Here is a 21690-nt window from a genome sequence, read left to right on the forward strand (position 1 = left end):
CTGTCCTGAATCCTGGTGGGGAAGTCCTGGTCCCTGCACAAGAAAATGGAGGCAAAGAAATTGTTTAAAAGGTCTTTTTCCTCTGGTGCAACCACCAGATTGCCAAGCGTATCCTGTAGGGGCCCCACGTTACCCAGTGCCGCCTTCATACTCCCTATGTATTTGAAAAAGGACTTTGTGTTGTCCTTGATCCTAGCCCTAGTTCTGTATCAGCCTTAGCTTTCCTAACAGCTCCCCTACAGACTCCAGCGATGGAGGTATACTCCTCTTTGGTGACAGCCCCTCCCTTCCACTGGGTGTATGCCTCCTTTTTGGCTTTCAGGTGTTCCTGAATGTCTTTGGTGATCCAGGGGGGCTTTTGAGCACTCTGGAGACTAGCCAGAACCTGTGAGGGCAGGTTACGTGGCCCGGTGGAAGGGATAGGGCCACAGACAGGCAGGGAGCTGTGTGTAGGGAGCATGATGGGCAGGCAGGTGGGGCTGGGATCTTGAGGTGGTGATAGCACATGGTCAGTGCCTGGGGCAAAGCCAGAATCCACTGCCCACATGTCCCCATGATGGGCGCTGGTTCTGCAGACAGGGGTGTAGAATCAGAAATAATATATGTCTTAAACTTTGATTATTTTAGTTATAAGATGACATAACCGCTTTGTGGAGAATTGCTGGCTCTGTATAGTAGAACAGATAAGAGAAAGTGTTTGTTCTTTGTAACTCCTCTGCAACTGCTTCGCTCACCGTGGCCTTGAAGATAGCAAAAAAGTATGTACAAATCTGATTTCCAGGTGCAAGAAGGAGGTTTGTGAACTAACCTCGCCTCCCCCATTAGTTCCCATCCTGATTACAGCAAAGAAATAATGAAGTAATATTATAGCTGCTTTTCATGCTAATTTCACTATATGATCACGTGAGTTGTAAGCAACTGTTAAAAAGTATATAAGCCTCCTGATTTTGCTCTTGGGGGGGGCCCCTTCCAAGTGCTTGGGAAATCCATGTCACTTTGGAATCCCCCCTACAGCTGTAGTTTCTTTTGAATAAAAGCTTCTGCTGACCTGACCCAAAAGTATGCTGAGTGTGTTTCCACGACAGGGGCATACAGAGAGCAGATTGTGGCCCTATGCTGTCACTACCCCAAGATACCAGCCCCAGCCCTATGCATTCCACTCCCAGATGCAGCTCCCTGCCTACGTGTGATCCTATCCTGTTTGCCTGGCCACACAGGTCCTGGCCAGTCTCCTTAGAGACCCCAGGATTGCTGGGTGGTGACAGCATAGGGCTGCAGCCTGGGGCAAAGCCCCACATGCCCCTGCCCATGGAACAGGGATGTGTGGCTTTGCCCTAGGCCCCAGACTCATTAATTTTATTTTTAGAGAGCATAGTGCAAAAATGTAATAAGACCAACAGGCCGAGCCATAAATAAAAAATTAAAAAATAAATAAATAAATAAATAAAGCCAGTTCTTAAAAGATGCTTCCTGCATTTCAGTGTTTTCAGCATCAGACAAGCATGCATAGGGGCTTAGAACAGGAGATGGAAAGAGATATGTTTAACAAGCCATGCTTTTCCAGGAGATGCTAGCAGCTGAGCCTACTAGATCTGGCAATAACTTGTTCCAAGATGCAGTATAGACCAGCTTTGGTGCCAGTTACATGTAGAAAAGAAAGTATCATGATTAGCTGTGTTACCCTTATCAAAGCAGCCTTTTAAAAAGTTACATAGAAGGGAGCTGAAGCTTGCAGATAATAATCATAAATGGAAACTGCCCCTCAGTGAAGCCAGTCCTCAGATTCTCCTATATTAGAGCTTAAAGGATCACTCTTGGAATAAGTATGGAAATAGAAGACTCTAAAGATTCACTTAATGAGAGAAAAAAGCAGCAGCAGTAATTTCATTAGATCTGCATGTTGTTTATGATCCCTTTACTCAAGCTTCTTGTCATGATGATGGCGCAAATTATTTGCTTAGGTCCAGTTTGCTGCCTTGATCAAATCCTGAAAATGAAAAGCTTGGAAGAGAAAATTACTTTTCAGAATCTGCTGTAGAAGGAAAACAATGTACTAAAAAGATGAATCGCTTGCTCTTCCATTTCCTTAGAATAATATTGTTCCCCAAATAGAAATCTCTAATGCTGGGTCAGCTACTATTTTGCCTTGGCTCTTGACCCAATTGGGTTTGAATCTGTGTTCTGACGATGCATTGGAGAGCGTGTAGGTTATTCCTTGTTCAGCCAAGACAGGAAAAAAATTGAGATCTCAGCTATTCTCAGAGAACATTCATCATCAACCAGAGTAAGAATCGGATCCAAACATAGAGAGCTATCCTTCTAAGAGACTGCCTTCACAGTGAAGGTTTGCTTATGTCATCTTTTTATTTGGATCAGCTGCAATTTACATTAGTGTTAGATCCAACCCCTACACTTCAAAAAGATTTAGTGACATCACATATTCTCCTATGAAAAAATAGGAGTCTCCTTAAACTTCACTCTTAAACTAACGAACTCTATAGTAAAATATGTTATGTTTATAATATTTGGTATTTTAGGTGCTCAGTGTTATGGCAAAGTATCAATACTGCTTATTGTTCTGTTCTCTACAAGGCACAAGATAATGCAATGTATGTCCAGGAAGGCAGATTAACTTTAGAAGTTATCCAGTTTCTTATTCGTCCTGACACCAAACTCCCTTTTGCACCAAACTCCTAGCACGTTTTCTTCACACCAGACTCCTAGCAGTTGAAGCATCTGTGTAAATATCTAAAGATGATTCATTCTCCCTTTTTTTAATTGCAGTCTTTTTCTATCTTTGAGAAATTAAGTTGTGTAATTTTTATTGATCCCCAAAGTTGCAAATTGCCAGCTATTGCGGCTACTTATCAATAGCTTAATTACCAATAGTATCTGTTTTCTTAAACTACTACCAGATAGACAAAACTTGTTAACGCTAGGGGTGTACCGATAAAGATTTTTTGGGCTGATACTGGTGGTTGACTATTAATGAACCATGTCGGCCAATACTAATCCGATTGCCATTATGCAGTTCAGCAGCTTGGAGAGCAGCATCTGGCTGGTAAGCCCGAGTGGGAAAAGGGGTGGGGAGAGGGAAGGGGCATGGGGTGGGGCAGATTGAGGCCCCAGCAGTAAGGAAGGGAGTGGGGGCGGGGGTAGGCGCTGCTCAGCCGGGGTGAGGCGCAGTATGGAGCTACAAGCAGCTCCTGCTCCTAGCACACCCTGGGGAGGCAGAGGGGCATGTGCCCACCAGATCTGTGCACAGGGTGAGGGCAGGTGCCGACTGCAAGCTGGGGCCAGGAGCAGTGCTGGGCTCTTCTCAGCTGGGGGTTGGGCTGGGGCTGCAAACAGGGCTGTAGCTGGGAAGGGATGCAGTCACCCCAGAATTCACCATAGCTCTCTCCCCAAACACCCCTTCCAGTACTGCCACCACCTGCCCTGAACGCAGCCCTGGCCCAGCTCCCCACCAAGAAAAGCCCGGGCCACCCCCCATCCCCAGTGGCAGGCCACCCTCACCCTGCACACAGGTCCAGGGGGAACGTGTCCCTCCACGCCTTCCCCAGGTTGCACCAGTGCTGGGAGCCCCCTCACCCCACTGTACCCCCTGGACGAACCACTCAGCTCCATCCCATGCCCTGCCCCAGCTGGGCAGTGCCTGTCTCTGCCCCAGCCCCACTCCCTCACTCACCGCAGGGGCCTTGATCTGCCTCCCCCCCACCCCTTTTCCCCCCACAACAGACTTACCAGCCAGACGCTGCTTTTCAAGTTGCCAGGCTGCATGCATGTACACAGCATTTATCAGCAACATTATTGGCCACATGAGCCAAAAAAAGCCGATTGCTGACAATGTCAATTTTGTTTTTAAATAGGTGCTGATATGACATTTTGCCTCCATATTTCTAAGCAGGGGCTGGGACAACTCCCCCGCTAGGATTATGGACAGGCTCAGGGGACACGACGCCATGCCTAGGGTCAGGGACAATCTAGTTCAGGAACTTTTGGAGGGGCTGGACATGTTTAAATCGCCGGTCCGGATGCTCTACATCTGAGGGTACTGAGGGAATTGGAGGTCATAGCAGGGCCCCTGGCACAGCTGCATGAGCACTCATGGGGCTCTGGCCAGGTCCCAGAGGACTGGAAAGGGGCCAATGTGGTTCCCATTTACAAGAAGGGGAGAAAGGAGGACCTGAGTAACTATAGACCAGTCTCACCTCGGTCCTTGGGAAGACCTTTGAGAAAATTATAAAGGAACACATCTGCGGGGGCCCAGCATGGGAGGTAATGCTCAGGGGCAACTAACACAGGTTCACTGCAGGCAGATCCTGCCCAACTAACCTTGTTTTCTTTTATGACCAGGTCACCAAGTCCTTGGATGTGGGCACTGAGGTGGATATCATCTACCTGGACTTCAAGAAAGCCTTTGACACTGTTTCTCACCCCATTCTCATAAAAAAACCTAGGCAACTGTGGCATTGATGCCTACACAGTCTGATGGGTGGCAAATTGGCTTGACAGTCACACCCAGAGTGGTGGTGGATGGGTCATTTTCGAGCTGGAGGGATGTGGGCAGTGGAGTTCCCCAGGGCTTGGTCCTCAGGCCTGTGCTATTCAACATCTTTATCAGCAACATGGAGGTGGGCATGGAAAGCACGCTGTCCAAATTCGCTGATGACACAGACTTGGGGAGAAGTGGGCACACTGGAGGGGAGGGACAGAATCCAACTAGATCTAGACAGGTTACAGAGGTGAGCGGATGAGAATAGAATGGAATTCAACACAGACAAGTGCAAGGTGCTGCAACTAGGGAGAAGGAACCTGCAACATACCTATAGGCTGGGGAACTCCCTTCTCAACACCACAGTGGCTGAAAGGGATCTTGGAGTCATTGTTGACTCCAGGATGGACATGAGCCACCAATGCGAGGAAGCGGTCAGTAAGGCTAACTGCAACTTGTCATGCATCTACACATGCATCACAAGCAGGTCCAGGGAGATGATCCTTCCCCTCTATGCAGCGCTGGTCAGGCCGCAGTTGGAGTACTGTGTTCAGTTCTGGGTGCCGCACTTCAAGAGGGCTGTGGCTAACCTTGAGAGGGTTCAGAGGAGGGCCACTTGCATGGTCAGGGGGCAGCAGGCCAGGCCCTACAAAGATAGACTAAAGGGCCCGAATCTATTCAGCGTCCACAAGAGAAGACTGAGGAGGGATCTGATGGCCATCTATAAATCTCACTGGGGGGACCAGTGGAAGACAGGTGAGGCTCTGTTCCCCTGGGCACCACCTGGGATAAAAAGGAATAATGTCCACAAATTGATTGAGAGCAGGTTCAGGGTTGATATCAAGAGGCATTACTTTATGTTTAGGGCTGCCAAGCTCTGGAATGGGCTCCCAAGGGAGGTGGTGCTCTCCCCTACCTTGGGGGTCTTCAAGAGGAGGTTGGATAGGTATCTGGCTGGGGTATTATGATCCCAGCACTCGTTGATGATCTGTTCAGGTCACTTCCAACCCTAGAAACTATGAAACTATGAACCAATGTATTGGTGCACCTCTACTTAATGCTGTTATCAGAGGGCCAGCAAGTAATAAAGCATGCTTTATGAACATCTTTTAGTTCATCAGATGCTGCTGTGAGGACAAGTCTCGTCTGAAATTGCTGTCCTCAGATAGCGGAGGCTTAAATCTTCAGGAATGATGTCACAATAGAATGATGCTTTTGGAGAAGGCAAGTTGATTGAGTACCAGGACTAAAGTTCTGGGGAAAAAATAAAAGGAAATAAATACCCAGTCAGATGTTTGGCCATTTATCAATAAACCAGGAGCACGGAGACAAGATCCTTCCTTGTTTCCTGTTTTCCCTATCCTATCTTCTGTTTTTCCTTATTACCAAGGATCCTCATTTTCTCTGTTTAAAAATCACAAATTCTCCCATTTAAAGGGGACCCTCCTCCCCAACCCCACATCCATGTTTTTCCAGGATTAAAATTAAATGCCACTCTCTATATATAGGTATCAGTTGGACACAATGAGAAATTGATATATTTACAATTTTAAAGCAATTTGGAAACCTACCAGTGCCTCAGTCATTATAATAAAATAAATTCTAAATACCTATATATTTTGGTGTTTCATAAAACCTAAAATCTTCATGGAAAATTAGAGCTCCCCCTTCATTCACCAAGACACAGGTCCAGCTGCAGCTGTCCCCCCTGTTGTTTCACGGCACTGAGCAGCTGTGATATGCCAGTGCCCTGGTCCTGCCATTGCCCCTCACTCCCAACGTGCAGCCTCCTGGCACTGCTAGTGCCCCTCACTCCCCCAGCCTCCCATCCCCCAGTCCTGCTGGTGCCCCTCACTCCCAACCCACAGTCCCCCACCCTTCTCAGGTGCCCCTTACTCCTCACCCACAGCCCCCTGCTTGCTCACTGCCCTGCTGGTGGGAGCCTTAGCTGCCAGGGCTAAGGGATCAGGACCCACAACCCCCTGCCCCCGCCAGCAGTGCCCAAGCCTTAGGTGTGGGGGCGTGGATACAGGCTGCTTGCTGTGAGCTCAGGGCTCCCTCCCCTGCTGCCTTCTTCCTGGGACCTCTGTGGCAGAGCAGAATAGGGAGGCTCAGTGCCACTGCTGGTTCAGTCTCATGCTGCCATGGCGAGGTACCACCCTGACTGCCCGGCAGTGCAGGGAGCGGATTGCAGCTTTGCCCCAGGCTCCAGCCATGCGCTATCACCACCCCACAATCCCAGGATCTCTATGGAGACTGGTTATGACCTATGCAGGCAGGGTGCATGGCCAGGATGAGGCAACAGGCAGGCAGGAAGCTGCACCTGGGAACAGGACGGGTGGGCAGGGCTGGGATCTTGGGGCAGTGACAGCATAGGGCAGGGGCCTGAAGCACAGCCACAATCTGCTGCCCGCATGTCCCTGCAACAGGTGCTGGTTCCATGGGCAAGGGCACGTGGGGAGTAGATCATGGCTTTGCCCTAGGGCCCTGGCTCCATGCTATCACTGTCCCAAGATCCCAGCCCTAGCCCCACCTGCTCATCCTGCTCTCAGACAGCTCCCCATCCACCTGTGACCCTGCCTGTGTAGGTCCTGGACAGTCTCCATGGGGACCCCAGAATCACTGGACAGTACTAGCACAGGGTCAGGGCCTGGGGCAGAGCTGAGATCTGCTCCCCACACACCCCCTGCCCACAGAACTGGCACCTGCTACAGGTATGTGCTGGCAGCAGATCGCAGCTTTGGCCCAGGCCCCAGCCCCATGCTGTCACCACCCCATGATCCTGGCTCTGGCTGCTTGTCCTACTTCTGTATGCTGCTCCCCACTGTCCTGTAGCCCCAACTCAGCCACACACCCTGCCCACATAGTTTCCACCCCCAGCAGCGGGTTCAGGGTAGATGGACCAGGGTGCCCAGGCAGCAGGGCCATGTCTGGCAGCCACAGCAGTTGAAAGGAGCTGTGCCATCAGGGCTGCCAGGAAATGAGTCCAGCTGCCACACCTCAGCACTGCATGTGCAGAAACAATGGGACTGGCTGCATGTGCTATGGCCCAGGCTCCCTCCTCCTCCACGCCGCCCTCCCCCGGCCACTGGGGTGGGCAGGGCTGAGGGACCTGCCACAAGCCGGACAAGATCCTTTGGCAGGCTAGATCCAGCCTGCAAGCCTCATTTTGCACAACCTCCCCCCGCGTCCTAATCTGACAAAACTCCATCTAGTAGTGTTCAGAGTAAAACATGGAAGTTGCATATTAGACACAAGAAAATTAAGTTACATATAATCTGAGGGAAAACCCTACAAAGCATAAGACAGACAGAAGTCTCCTGACTGGATGAAAGGAAGGAAAAGACTATAACCAGGTATGGCCTTCTATACTGTAGTAAAAATTATATTATCTGATGCTACTATATTTCAAAAACAAAAGGAAGAAAGCTTGCAGATAAAAACTTGCTTCATGATGTACCATGTTTAGCAGAATTGTCTAGCACAGTTCTTTGATGATATTTTTAGAAACAGTACTCTTTTTAGTACTTGAGTGGCACCAACTCCTAGAACTCAAGCTTTTAACATGCAGGTGTTAGAAATATTCCAGACAGGCCTAAAATCCTAATGCCTAGGGCTATAACCTCAAGATGAAAAACTGGCTAACAGAAGAAAGACTACTGTATTGTTTTGATTATAAGTCAATCAAGTATATAAATTGACATCACATCTTCACGTTCAGAGTCAGTGTTAGGTGAAACAGAAATATTCCTGAACATAAATCCATGAATCATTACTGCTCTTAGAGAATGCCCTTAAGAGAATTACGTAACTGAGGAAAGGACCCCAAGGATTGAATGCACTAGAAATACTGAAATAATAAAGAAAAGAATTCTCTATACCAAAGATAACTTGGTCCAAGGCTTACTTTATTGTCTTCAGCCCAAAGTTTCATGTCAATCCATATAATTTTTAGTCAACTATCTACAGGTTTAAAAGACAGGCCCTTACTCAAATGCCAGATCTGAACTGCAATTCTGGATTCAAACTTTATGTGGCATGTAGAGCCAAAATCCTGGATCCAAATAAGCATGACTGTAACAGTTCAAACCTCAAGTACTCCTAAAGTTTTTTCAGGTATGTGGGGAAGGAGAAAGTGGGTGGTTATATTCACAACCTGATGTGCAGGTATCACTTCAGATTTGAACTCTCCTAAAAAGGTGAGAGCTGAATGTACTTTGCTAATTTGCATTTTGGAAAAATGAAACATATTGCCGTCTTCTAAATTACAAAAAAACCCAAACCAAACCAAACAAAAAAACCCCCAAAACCTAGCCTCAGACAATTTTAAATTGAGTTGCAATGTTAATTAAAATAAAAAGTAGAATAGATTTTAAACGTCATTTATTTATTTTAACTTCCACACTTAAGTGCATCATCCAACACTTATGGTTTCCTGCCAACCTACCTTGTGGGCTCCTTCCTGGTAGTGATGACTTGTCAACGTGGACTAACTTAGAGCATAATAGCTCCTTGCTCTAGAGCCAGAGTCTAGAAACCTCAAAATATCACAAGGCTTCTAGGGTTCCTGATCTCCTAGGACTTCATAAGGAAGGAGGCCAGGGACATCATAGGAAACTGCAAGATTGTGACTACCTGGGTCACCAGGCACTGCAGTCCTTCCTCATATGGGATAACCCTGCCATTCTGCTGCCACTGTACTGGAGTAGAAGACTCCAGCATGGCAGCTTGGCTAGCCAGGTTGTCTGCAAAGTACTCCAAGTAGTGTTACCTAGATTATAGGTAACCTTGTGGATAGGCTACTGGTAAAAGAGGCAGAAGCAACCTTTTATTTGCTTGCACTTTAAAACATGAAAACAAACAATTACCCCAAAAATCTACCTGGCTACCCATGACAGCACAACACAGATTCTCACCTATACTGGCTGGGGAGACTGGAGGTGAGAGGAGGGTGGCATGCAAATTGGCAGCAGGTCTTCTTGAATTTGCCGAGTTCTCCAAATTTCCCTCCAGCCTATACCCAATATTTATAGATGGCCGGTTCTAGTAGTCTAACAAATGATCTCCGATTGGTTTTAAATGTATTTGTTTCACTGAAATTTTTGGAACTGGACTGAACCAGATCTCTAATGGACTTGGAAGGTGTCAATTAACGGGAATTTATATCCTTGGGAAAGTAAAAGGGAAGGTTTTCTTATCTCCATTCCCTGTTGTGGAATGCTGTTCAATACTGGCCTGTTTCTTCTTTATCTTGGTTTATGGTTTTCTCTGACAAGGCTGTTTTGTTTTTATAAATTATCTAAGTGTCAAAATAACATCCAATACATTTGGTTACATCAATCATTACCACTAATATTTTAAGATAAGGCTCCGATACAGAGTATTTGAATTATTTAATGTATGATCTTCCCTTATAATGTCTCCTTTCAGGCCATGTGCTTTATTTAGTTGTGTTTAGTTAGACATGTGAATGACTTCCTTTACTTTGCTGACCAAACTAGCTGACATCTGCAAAGGTTCACGCTACAGTCACTCAGAAACAGTCTTTGGGCCTTTCTGCTTAGCCACACTTGTGTAGCTTGACCTACGCCCCATGAAAATGGCCAAGGCTAGCAACACTAGCCAATGTGGCCATTAAGGGTGCCATTGCAGGACCATCTGTTCCAGCACTGTAACAGTGGAACCAATGTCCCTCTATGACACCCTTAAGGAACAGAATAGATGATCGCACACCGGCTGGCTTTCCAGGTGCCAACATGGTCATCTGTATAGTAGTATTGTTTTGTTTCAGGTATAATTTTACCCCACATATAAACTATTTGGAATATTTATGGCTCTTTGAGGAAGAAAAGTAAAGCTATACTGGTAACAGCCACACAGGAGTTACTTCGTTGAGAACTTTTAGAATCAATCATCAGAGCATGAACACAAAATATGTTTGTTTGGGTTTTTGTTGTTGTTTCGACTTTTTTTCCAGGGGCTGGTGTTTTGTTTTTAAGCAGTGTAGGGAGCATGATAATTCTTTTGTTTATAACGCATCGATTCAAACCACATTTTATGTATGAGTGAAAATACTTAGTCAGGTCTACTGATTGTGTAGTATCTGCTCCATAAGCAGTTTACTAACTAAACCTGGGCATTTAATAATTTACTAAAAGCAGATTAATACTTCAAGTTTCCCATGTCTTCTGTAACCTAGAATAAACACTGGTTTACCACCTCAGCATCAGGGACTGTAACCACAATGAAATGAACAGCAAAACTGATGCAATATTTACCAGTTTGCTATAAAACAAAATATGATGAGGACAGCAATTTAATTCCAAAAACGATTATGAACTACTTCAAGACAAAGCTATTTAGGTGTTGAGATCAATAACCAATTTCCCAAAAGACCCAGATGTTCAGTGGGGTACTTCACTCCCTTCAGTCACTTGACAATTTTAACCAAAAGTTAAAGTTCTTGTTAACTTGATATGCTATACAGCATATAAATAAAATACACATTCATTTCAATAACAGACCATATGGAGTAAGATATGAATCTTAACTATTTTTCCATGGAGAAAGAAGAACCACCAACTCAAACGCACAAACTACAAAAACAGATGATCAAACATTGCCACCTTACCACAAGTCAAGCAAGCAAGGTGATACCTCACCAAACCATCTGAATCCTCGTTGTTTATGGGTGGCCAAAATACATGGAGCACTAATTTAGATAAGGCTAGAATGTTGCTGTAGAAACATGCAAGAAATAGGCTTGTTTTGTTTTTTTAAATTTGTTTGTTTTTCGGTGGAGGAGGGTTTGGTACCATCTTTTAGCAGACCAACTGTATAGCTGGGAGAGACGTTACACAAGCTTGTATACTTGAGAAAGATGTTAGACAATTGCTCCAACAAGTAATTTAGATGATAGCTTGGGGATATTTTTTAAAGTCTATGGAACACCAACAGACTGTTCTTTAAGTAGCAAAATAATAGACAAAAAACCTTTGAAGAGATTAAAAGGTTTAAAGGCAGGTATTTCAGCATTTAGTTAAGATAATTTGAATGTGGAGTATTTCATGTTATGTTTTTGCCTGCAGGTCATACAATTATAGAAAATTAGGGTTAAAAGAAACCTCTGGAGGTTCATCTAGCCCAACCCCCTGCTCAAAGCAAGACCATCCCAGCCAAAGCTTTGTCTACCCAGATCCTAAAAACCTTTAAGGATGGAGATGCCATAACCTCTCAGGGTAACCTCTTCCAATGCTTTACTACCTCTCTCATAAGAAATTTCTTCCTTGTGCCTAACCTAAAACTTTCCCTGATGCGACTTGAGACTATTGCTCCTTGTCCTGCTATCTGTCACCAGTGAGAACAGTCTAGCTCCTTCCTCTTTGGAACCACCCTTCAGGTAGTTGAAAGCTGCTATTAAAATCCCCTCTCAGTCTTCTTTTCTCCAGACTAAATAAGCCAGTTCCTTCAGCCTCTCCTCATAAGTCATGTGTCCCAGCCCCCCTCACCATTTTTCACTGCCCTCTGCTGGACTCTCTCCAATTTGTCCACATCCTTTCTGCAGTGGGAAGCCAAAAACTGGAGATAGTACTCCCATTCTGGCCTCACCAGTGCTGAATAGGGGGGAATAATTACTTCCCTCAGTCTGTTGGCAATGCTCCTACTAATGCAGCCCAATTTGCTGTTAGCCTTCTTTGCAATCCTCCCTAGAAATGATCCACAGTTAACCAACTTAAACAAAACCCCAGTTCTGGAGCCATACAGGGTGGGCTAGTAAAAACAGGCCCTATTCAAATGTGAAGTTCAATACTTCCCTAGGCAAAGAAGGCCCCCCCTGCCCACCAACACTTCAGCTGTGCCAGCTCACTGTCTGGACTGACACATCCTTAAAGAACAAATTTGAGCAAACCACAAACCATGATTCTTCCGATTCTTTTCTGCAAATCAAAAAAAAAAAAAAAAAAAAAAAATCCCTGAAAATTTTAGGTCCAATAATACCGTGTTCAATACAAAATGAAAGGTGCCATTTTGGAATCAAAATGACACCAAACTTTTAATACTCTTCAGCAAACACACAATAAACTGCAAAATGAAATATTATTTTGAATAGAAAAAGCAAAATGTTCCATTTATAAAGTTATGAAATATAACCATTTCTTTTTCTTTAAGAGTTCACCACAATCAGTACAAGTTTTCATAGAGTTTTGGCCCACTCAAATCTGTATTTCAGTGGAAGAATCTTTGGCCCAAAAAAAAAAACCAAACACAAAAAAACACTACCCATCAGGCTTAGGGAAGAATTTGTTTGAAAAAAGAATGATGAATTTTTAAATAAATATTTAGAAAGACCAAAATGGCAGTACAACAGGCATGGCAATCCTTTAAGGCAGGCATGTTTTTCTTTCAACATAATTTATCATCTTTGACATGCACCTCTCTAGATGAGTCATAAAGCTGTTGCAGTTATAGCTATACTTCTGCCACAGAACTCTGAATCATTTAATCTATTCGTTGCAACAAGATGGAACAAACAGTTCATGCCAGGCAGCATCGTTAAAGACTGCAAATACTACTTGCATTCCATACAAAATTACAACCTACCCAAAATGGAATAGCCAATATAGTTTTTTAATTATTTTTCTTTGTAAAAAAAGGTAAAGGAATGTTCTAACACTCCCTACAACAGACAGTGTTTCAGTAAAAAAACAGGAGCCTACTCAATGTGCTACAAGACTTCTTCAACTTACCAATGTCTCAGTCTTATCCCAAAGTCAACCAAGACACTGATAAGGATCTCTACGGGGCACAGGTCATCTCACCCAAAAGGTCAAGGTAGAACTTGCAGAGCAAATAGTAAGCAGAGATAATTTACCATCACAAGCTCACCCAAAAATGGGAAGAAGCTACATAAACAGCATTCCAAATTTAAGGAAATATTTCATCATTGTGGCCATGAAGACTAAAGTAAGTATCATGAGTTAATTTTCTCAGTTCACCATAGGCACTTCCTAGTTTTAGAGCCCAAGATGTCCAAGGACAAGACTTACCCATTTGAAAGCCCAGACAAATAAAATAAATAAAAAAGGAACTGCTGGGCCACTTCCCTTCAGCCCCTCATAAAAGGTCCAAGATGAATACTGGAGGGAAGTTCTCATCATAAGATAATGAGTGACAGCTGATTAGGAATACATTGTAGCTTGACAAGGGACAATTTTGAAAAGGACAAGATCATACCTTAACAGTTCCTAAAGCCAATGCAAAGACAAACAAGTATGCTAGAAAGCATGTTGTTACAGAAATGTATGACGCTACCGAAGCTTAGCTCTATCCTGTACAACCAAATAAGGACACTTATTGGAAATAGCAGTTCTCCATACAAACATTGCTGCAGAGCCCCTACTCTATTCCATGTGACAATATACTGGGAGCAGAAAGTTGTGGGACCCCACCTTTGCATATTTCAAACACAAATAGAGGCTCCCCCCCAACACTATTGCAACACATACAAGAAAGCTAGCATTTGGAAAACCCACACCGACATACATTTGTGACTCGTATACATAGCCTTGCTCTGTTGTAAAGTCTGAACTGTTCCTTGCTGATTTGTTTTTACATACAGTTCAAAGTCAAACTTTCTGATGATGTTTGTTAGTGTGTTTCAAAGTCCACACACTTGTTCAGTGGCAGTCTGGTTTTTTGTTTTTTTTTTTAAATCTGTGTTACTTGTTCAACAGTTATTTTGCTAAAAGCCAAATAATTTAATAAAAACCTCACATCCTTTAAAACAAAACCACCAATACATTTTCATTTATATACAAAAATATTACAAAAGTTCCAAGCAATTCTAAGCTGTATAGAGCACTAACAGCTTAAATTTTTTAGTAAAAAACTGTCAATTAAATGTTCTGTATACAAGAATGACATGCTTAGAATGGAACAAAATAAACAGGTCAAAAGATTTTCTCTCTTTACATGCCTACATACTCTCATCAAAACAGATAATTCTGCAAACTGGACCAGCTGATAATCTATACCTTGTTGAGCCAAGAAAAACTGAAGAATGTCCAATGTTATGCAAACCTCTGCTGATTTGAGAGAGAGAGGCTATGAGGGCACAGGTCAGTACCTTTTAAGATGGACTAATTATCAGGAACCAATGCCATGGTAAATTCATCTATTTAAATTTAGTAAAGGTATACATTTAGAAGTGACTAGTTACACTTAAAACAGAGGATGAATTAGCTAATGCTTTCTGTGTACAAATCAATGTATCTCTGGTAGGAATTCAGTACACTAATAAGACCACAGTGATAAAATATTCTCAATGAATAATTAATCAGATTTCACTGTACAGTAAGTATACAACATAAAAATTAGATCCTTTGAGAATACTCTCCATGTAGCACTTTCATTCCATAGCCCCAAAAGCAAAAGCATAGGGCCTCCCAAATCCCTGGACCTTGATGATTGCTGTTTTGGAGAGAAAGGCTGTTCATAACCTCCTGAAATTAAAACACTTGGATATCAGGTGAAAGAATCAGGTAACATCATGTTTACACATTTTATACTTATTTCATAGCAAGTGCTAGATGATTACATCTGAAGAAAATACATACTTAAATATAGCATCCTTTCACATACAGGCATAGGCCCCAATGCTGGAAACCAAATCAGAGAAATGGAATCCTGTTCTCATGCAGAGTCCCCTTAAGCTTAATAGCTGCAAACTAACATTGTCTAGCATTGCCAGCACACATTAATTTAGTCACCCAGATAAATGTACCTATCACAACTTACCCAGTTTAATACACTACTCAAAACAAGTACCAAAATACCCAAAGTTATACAAGTCTATTTAAATACCCTATTTTTTTGAACAATTGTGATAAGTAATCATGTTTCTAGTTTGTTTAGAAAACAAAAAGTTATCATTGTTAAATTATGCTTAATGGGTGTCTTAAGAGCCACTAATCCATATCAAGGTATGACTGCAGTTAGAGAACACTAAATGCATGATCACCTGGATGCTGCAGACCAAAACTATGTCTTACTTATTTGGAGATGTGACTGTATAAAATGACATGTTATTATCAATCTCATAAACTACTTATGTTAACAAAATCATATTCGCCTATTCAGGGCTTGTATAATTACTTATTCATCATCCTTGGCAGCTGGTTTTCTTTGATCTTTGAAACCCAAACTACAAATGCCTCAACAATGGATGAAGGACTACACTGACATTGTAAATTTACACCTCTCCTCTTAGGAAAAGAGAAACTGCTCATGGTGATTTAATGCAGCTCTCTTCAACAGTCTCCCAAGCTGCTGCTCTGAAAACTCATATATACACACCACAATAATCTTTTACTGAAAATTTGAAAATTAAAAAAATAAATTATATACTCTAATTGAGAGGGTCTAAACCCAATCAGAAAATAGAGAAATCATATTTGTTATCTGTAGACAACTGAAAATGAAGAAAAATCTGCATTTGGGTTAGCGGCTCATACAAAAGTGAAAGTGTGTAAAATCATTAGCAATCTCAAAAGCAAGGGTCTTTTGACCTGACTGAAAACTGGCAGTATGACTAAATGGTCAACCAAGTGACAGTATTTTAACTAGTATAATATGGATATGATCAGAGAGCCAGTCAACCTTATTTGCAAAACCAAAAGTGAATGCCAAGTGATCTTTTACAAATTGGAACTTTTTCCCTTTTGTTTTTGGTAAGAAATCTAATACCACGCCTCACTTTTTCTACTTTATGTTGAAGAAACCCCTGGAGATTTTCAGGACTTTAATAAGGATGAACTTCAGCATCCTAACTGAAGGGGCACCAGTGGACTTTTAACGAGGGATTCATTTTTCTAATGGGATTGTTGCTGACCAGGGTGGATTAAAATCAATCAAATAAATCAACCAAAAAAAAAAATCAGATTTTTTCAAATTTAATTTAAATTTACATTTCTAATATGCCAGTTTACAATGAAATCTGAATTTAATAAAGCATAGGCTAAGGCAAGGCTAAGGTATAAATTTATTATGATCTATCAATATTATTTAAATAAAATATGTTGAGTCAACAAACCTCTATTAAAAACTGCCAGATTAAAGGCTGATTTTCTTCTCTACAAGAAAGAGGAGGTAAACATCTAACTTTTGGAGGTCAAGCTTTAAAAATATGGCACACTATTTCATACACTAGTGGCATAGCCTTGCCAGGGATGCAGGCTCTATAGAACTGGATGCAAAGAATCAGTAAAGTCATCACAGGTTTTGGAACCTGGTCTCTGACTCTAGCAGACACTATCGTATGTACTCCTTGATCAGGATTATCCACTGGACCTACCTGTATAGTATCAAACTCCTGTTTTGTTCTCTCTACTTGAGCTCCAATTAGCTCAGCTCTTGAATTGGGACTATTTATGATTGTGCACCCATAATGAAGGTTTATTTAGCAGCTCATGAACTATCTGCTCAGTAACTACCAACTCATACTGCTTCTGAACCGTTCTGGTACTTCAGTTAAGTGACTTTTCTTGGTCGCTCTGCATATGCACAAAGGTGGAAACATTAACTTACGTGTTCTACCCTGTCTCCAACTAAGATACTGCAGCACTCAAAACCAGAGGGTTATAGTAGTAGAAAACATGGGTGTTAGGGAGAAAGGTTTCATTTATTTTGTTTTGGGGGGAGATAAGGGTGGAGGAATTTGATGAAGGGAAAAGGGTGTGGTGGGAGAAGGTTGTCACAGGGAGAAGGAGGATTGGTTTGTTAATTTCTTGTGTGGAGGCAGGAGAGGGAGCAGAGTAATGAGCAGTGTGCACAATAGGAGGGACCAATGCTGGGATCAAGACAGCATAGGAAAAGGAACAACATTGTGTGGAATGTAGACAACTCTTGATTTCAAGACCAGGAAACTGGAGAAAGAGACCCTATTTGGGAATACTTTCAAAAAATTTTCCTGGGCCACTAGGAAAGAGAGGAACACAGGCTAAAGGTAAACCGCTCAAAGATGCAAAGTCTGGTAGCCCAAATGAAGCAACATTGTTAAGAGAGACTTCTCACAAGGCAATGAACTTGAAGGTTGCTCAGACATGTACATATCGTTATCTGGATCAATTGGTTAGTAAACCATTCTTGTGGATTGCCTACCATATACTGCAGTGCTAGTAAAAGTTAAAATTTATGACAATACTATTAGGTTTTTTGCGTAGATGACTTAAGTGTTAAAAAAGTGTGTTCAAAATCTAATGGATGTGCTACTTTTTGGGAATATTTATCAATTTTTAACATCGAGCAATAAAACTTATTTCAGAAGTGCAGGGGCAATGTCAACAAAAATACAAACAAGCTAGGTAAAGGTATCTTGTGCAGAATAAAGTTTTTAATAGGATTTTATAAACTGTAAAATTATTTTTGAGCTATTTTATATTGATAAAAGAAAAAAGTTTTAAATGTAAAAAGATGACCATTATGATTTTTTAAATATTTTCCCTATAGAATTGCATTTGGAAAATTATATCATTTAAATACTGATTATAAAACATCTGCTGTAGGAGGGATGTTTCTTTAAAGTAATGCACCAACACTCAGCATGAGTGCCCTTTTAACTATTTTGTTTCAGGGTCCAGCTTCAACAAAAGGTGTAGAAAGACTAATTTCTTCATTTGGACTGGTTCACTCAAAGCTGAGAAAGTGACTGCGAGCTGAAAAACCAGGAAGGTTCATTTTTCTCTTTCAGTCTATGAACATGAAATAGGGAGGAGGATGAGATGTGTGACTTCTAAAAACTTGAAAGGAGGTAAAAATTTTCAACAACCTAGGTTAAAAAAAAGGCTGTCTCGTTTTAAAGAGTTAGGCAACTAGGATCTTAAGCTCAAATTACTTTCACCTAAGCATTTAAGACATTTTCCCCCAGGATAAACCAAAAGACTTGGTTAATACTTCTACTATTATAACCATGAATCAGTTCCCTCTGGATGGCACAGAACCCCTACCACATGGCTGATCCTGCTGTGGACTTGCCCATGTCAAAGTGGCTGGCCACAGATCAGAGCCTGCCAGGATTTGCTAGCTTGCAGATGGGGACTGCCCTGAGCATTTCCACAGTGAAAGGTCCTCTAGGGCTAATGGACTGTTGCTCAAACCATGGGGCTAGCTCAGTACAGCTAACCCTGAAGGTCTGCAGTCACTGTGCATGATCCCATATTCTCAGGACTACAGTCTCCATCAGCCACAGTGATCATCAACTTGCCCAGAAGTGCCAAGTATAACATTTGCAAAGTGCCCCAGGATGCTATCCTCCATAGGATCTTGCATGTTGTTGGGCATGCTGCTGTTAGTGGTACAGAACAGGTAGCACATCTCAGAGGCACCTTTCAGCCTCAGTCATGGTGCCCTGCAATGCCATGCCATGGCCTACCACCTGGTAAATTATCTAGAAAAGGATACAAAGCATGCCAAAACCTACTCAAGTAAGGGAATAAAAGCCTGACAGAATGAACAGAAATTCCCAGTATTGGCCAGCCAAGGAATGCAGGACAAAAAGTGGTAGGCAGCCATTCCTTGCTCTCCAGAGTAATAGTACTGCTCCTGACCACCTTTCCCAAGCTAAAACTCATGAAGTGTGTCAAATTTGGAGCACTTCAGCATATCATAGCAAAATTTGAAGCACTTCAAGAGAATGCCTTGTCCAAATGTAAGGTAGTATGTGGTCAAGTTAATGCACCTTCAACATTTTATATTCAAAAGGCCTGTTTTTCAAGGTCTTTAAAAATTAGCTTTCTACAGTAAGCCTATGTTCCTTGCTACCTGTTGTCTGCAAAGAGCTCAAATGACCATGCCCCAAATACCCACAACATAGGTAACCTAGGCAAAACTGGCAGAGTATGTGCAAGCAAGCACTCGTGAGGAGTTAAGAGGTCCACACCAGGTGCCATGGTCTAGGTCAGTGATTCACAACCAGGGATCCTTTAAAGGGTATATGTAATGGTGTAAGTAGATGAGGGAGGTGCAAGGAGATGAGCATAGGTTGCAGTTTCTTCCTGCCTGCCCAGCCCCCCTGTAAGGACATAAGCACTGTAATAGATTAGATTTTGAAATGGGATACCTTTCAGTCCACAAGAGAGATGGAGGGGTGTTTTGAATCTGAAAAAAGGTTGAGAACCCCTAATCTAGGTAGACTAGATGACATCAAGGAAGTGCACCAGACAAATTATTAGAAAGCCAGAAGTATGCCTTGAAACCCAAGTAGTTTATTCAAATGCTAAGTTTACAGACAGTGACTTGACACTATTCAGCTTCCTAAGTAAGCATGTGAAGCCTAACAACTAGGTCTACATGAAAGACTGGAGCATAAAATGGGGTCCTATCCCAGACAGCAACAAAGGCTTGTTCTTAAGGATCCATTTGTAGGGTCAGACTCCTGGGGATTACTCCTTTTGGAACAATCAGTCCAAAACTATCAAAAAGGAGTTGGGAGAAAAAAAAAAAGATAGTTATATCAGTAGTAGGCAATGTACAATAAATGCAAAGCCTCAGTATCTGGTCTGAAGACTACCTTTTGAAAAGGTACCAGATAAATATCTGAAGAGGTTGCTATTGAAGCTAATAGTAATGTCCTTTGATTCTGTGATGAGAAATTAATGTTTAACAGCTGAAGCTACTAAGCAAGAAAGGAACTTGAGAGAGTTTTAAACTGCCATTATGTTGGCAAAATTTGTGGGTTCCAAAAACATTTATGCTACAAAGTGAAATGGTGTTGAAGTATCACCAATCTGTCCTGAGTCCGTTTCTACACACAGAGGAATCAACATTAGGTTTTTAGAAGAAAGAGAGAGGTTTATTTGAAAATGACTTTTGCAAACAGTAATTAAATTACAAGCCAGAACTTTTCAGAAACCTCATTTTCCCCAGAAAATGCTATTAAAAGTGGCTATGGTAAAACTGAATACAGCATACAAAAATACAAGGCAATCATAAAAGGACTGCTTTGAATTGGCAGTTTCGGACTATTGTTGGTGCTGAATGAACAGAGTACATGAAAGTATATGAACAATCATGTCTAGTATAATCCATCCGCCATCAACAACCATGACAAATTTAGGTATGGCAGAGGATATACACCAAACTAGGGGAGCACTGATAAAAGGTTTTCTTGACCGCTACTGATGGCCGATTATTAACCAGCCATATCAGCTGATACTAATCCAATAGCCGATTTACAGGAATGCAGCTGGGTAGCATGCAGAGCAGTATCCTGCTGGTACGTAGCCGTAGCCAGCAGGGCAAATAATACTCTGGCATGCATCAACTGATGCATTTCAAGCAAAACCAAGGAAGTGATTCTTCTGATTTACTCAGCATTGGTGAGACCGCAGCACTGCCATCCAGTTCTGGGCGCCGCACTTCAGCAAGGACGTGGAAAAGCTTGAGAGTCCAGAGAAGAGCCTCCTGTATGATCAGAGACTTGCAAGGAAAGCTATACGAGGAAAGGCTGAGGGACTCAGGTCTCCTCAGCCTAAAAAGGAGAAGGCCGAGAGGGGACTTAGTAGCAGCTTACCGGTATATCCAGGGAATACATCAAGGGCTCAGTGAACAACTGTTCACCAGGGCACCCTTAGGGAAAACCAGGAGTAATGGCCACAAACTCCTGGAAGACTGTTTCGGACTCAACTCTAGGAAAAACTTCTTCACAGTTAGGGTGTCCAGACTGTGGAATAAACTCCCTCCAGAGGTGGTACAATCACCTACCTTGGAAGTCTTCAAGAGGCGACTTTCCAGTCTCCTCACTGGGGTCACCTGACCCCAGCTGTCTTCCTTGCCTGGTGCAGGGGGCTGGACCCGATGATCTTGCGAGGTCTCTTCCAGCCCCTTACAATCTATGGATCTAAGTCTGTGGTGGGGAAGGGGCATAGAAGAGGCAGATCAAGGCCCCCACATTGAGGGAGGGAGTGGGGCTGGGGCAGGCACTGCTCAGCTAGGGTGGTGAGAGGTGCTAGGAGGGGTGGCTACAGGGAATTTTGGGGTGGCTATAGTCTACCCTGTAGCCACCCCTCCCAGCGCCAGCACCCACCCTGCCCCCTCCAGCTTGGAGCCCAGTTCCCCCCCCACCATGAAGAGGTGGCACAGCCCCTAGCCCAGGCTGCCTGCTACAGGCTCACCCCTTGCACAAATCGGGGGGGGGGGGG

General features: G+C 43.0%; 1 protein-coding gene across 5 annotated transcripts in view; it reads right to left on the reverse strand.

Moving 5' to 3' along the window:
• Positions 1 to 21690, reverse strand: part of MPP6 (membrane palmitoylated protein 6) — a 109650-nt gene that overhangs the window by 63050 nt on the left and 24910 nt on the right. For 3 of the 5 annotated variants that reach the window (XM_025208089.1, XM_025208090.1, XM_025208086.1), the window contains exon 1: positions 5737 to 5744. The exons of the other annotated variants lie outside the window; for them this stretch is intronic. The gene's annotated coding sequence lies outside the window, so the exon portion shown is untranslated. Of the gene's footprint in view, positions 1 to 5736; positions 5745 to 21690 lie in introns of those variants that run through there. 5 annotated transcript variants of the gene reach the window in all.

Source organism: Alligator sinensis, unplaced genomic scaffold, assembly GCF_000455745.1.
Source record: "Alligator sinensis unplaced genomic scaffold, ASM45574v1 scaffold978_1, whole genome shotgun sequence".
NCBI lineage: Eukaryota > Metazoa > Chordata > Crocodylia > Alligatoridae > Alligator > Alligator sinensis.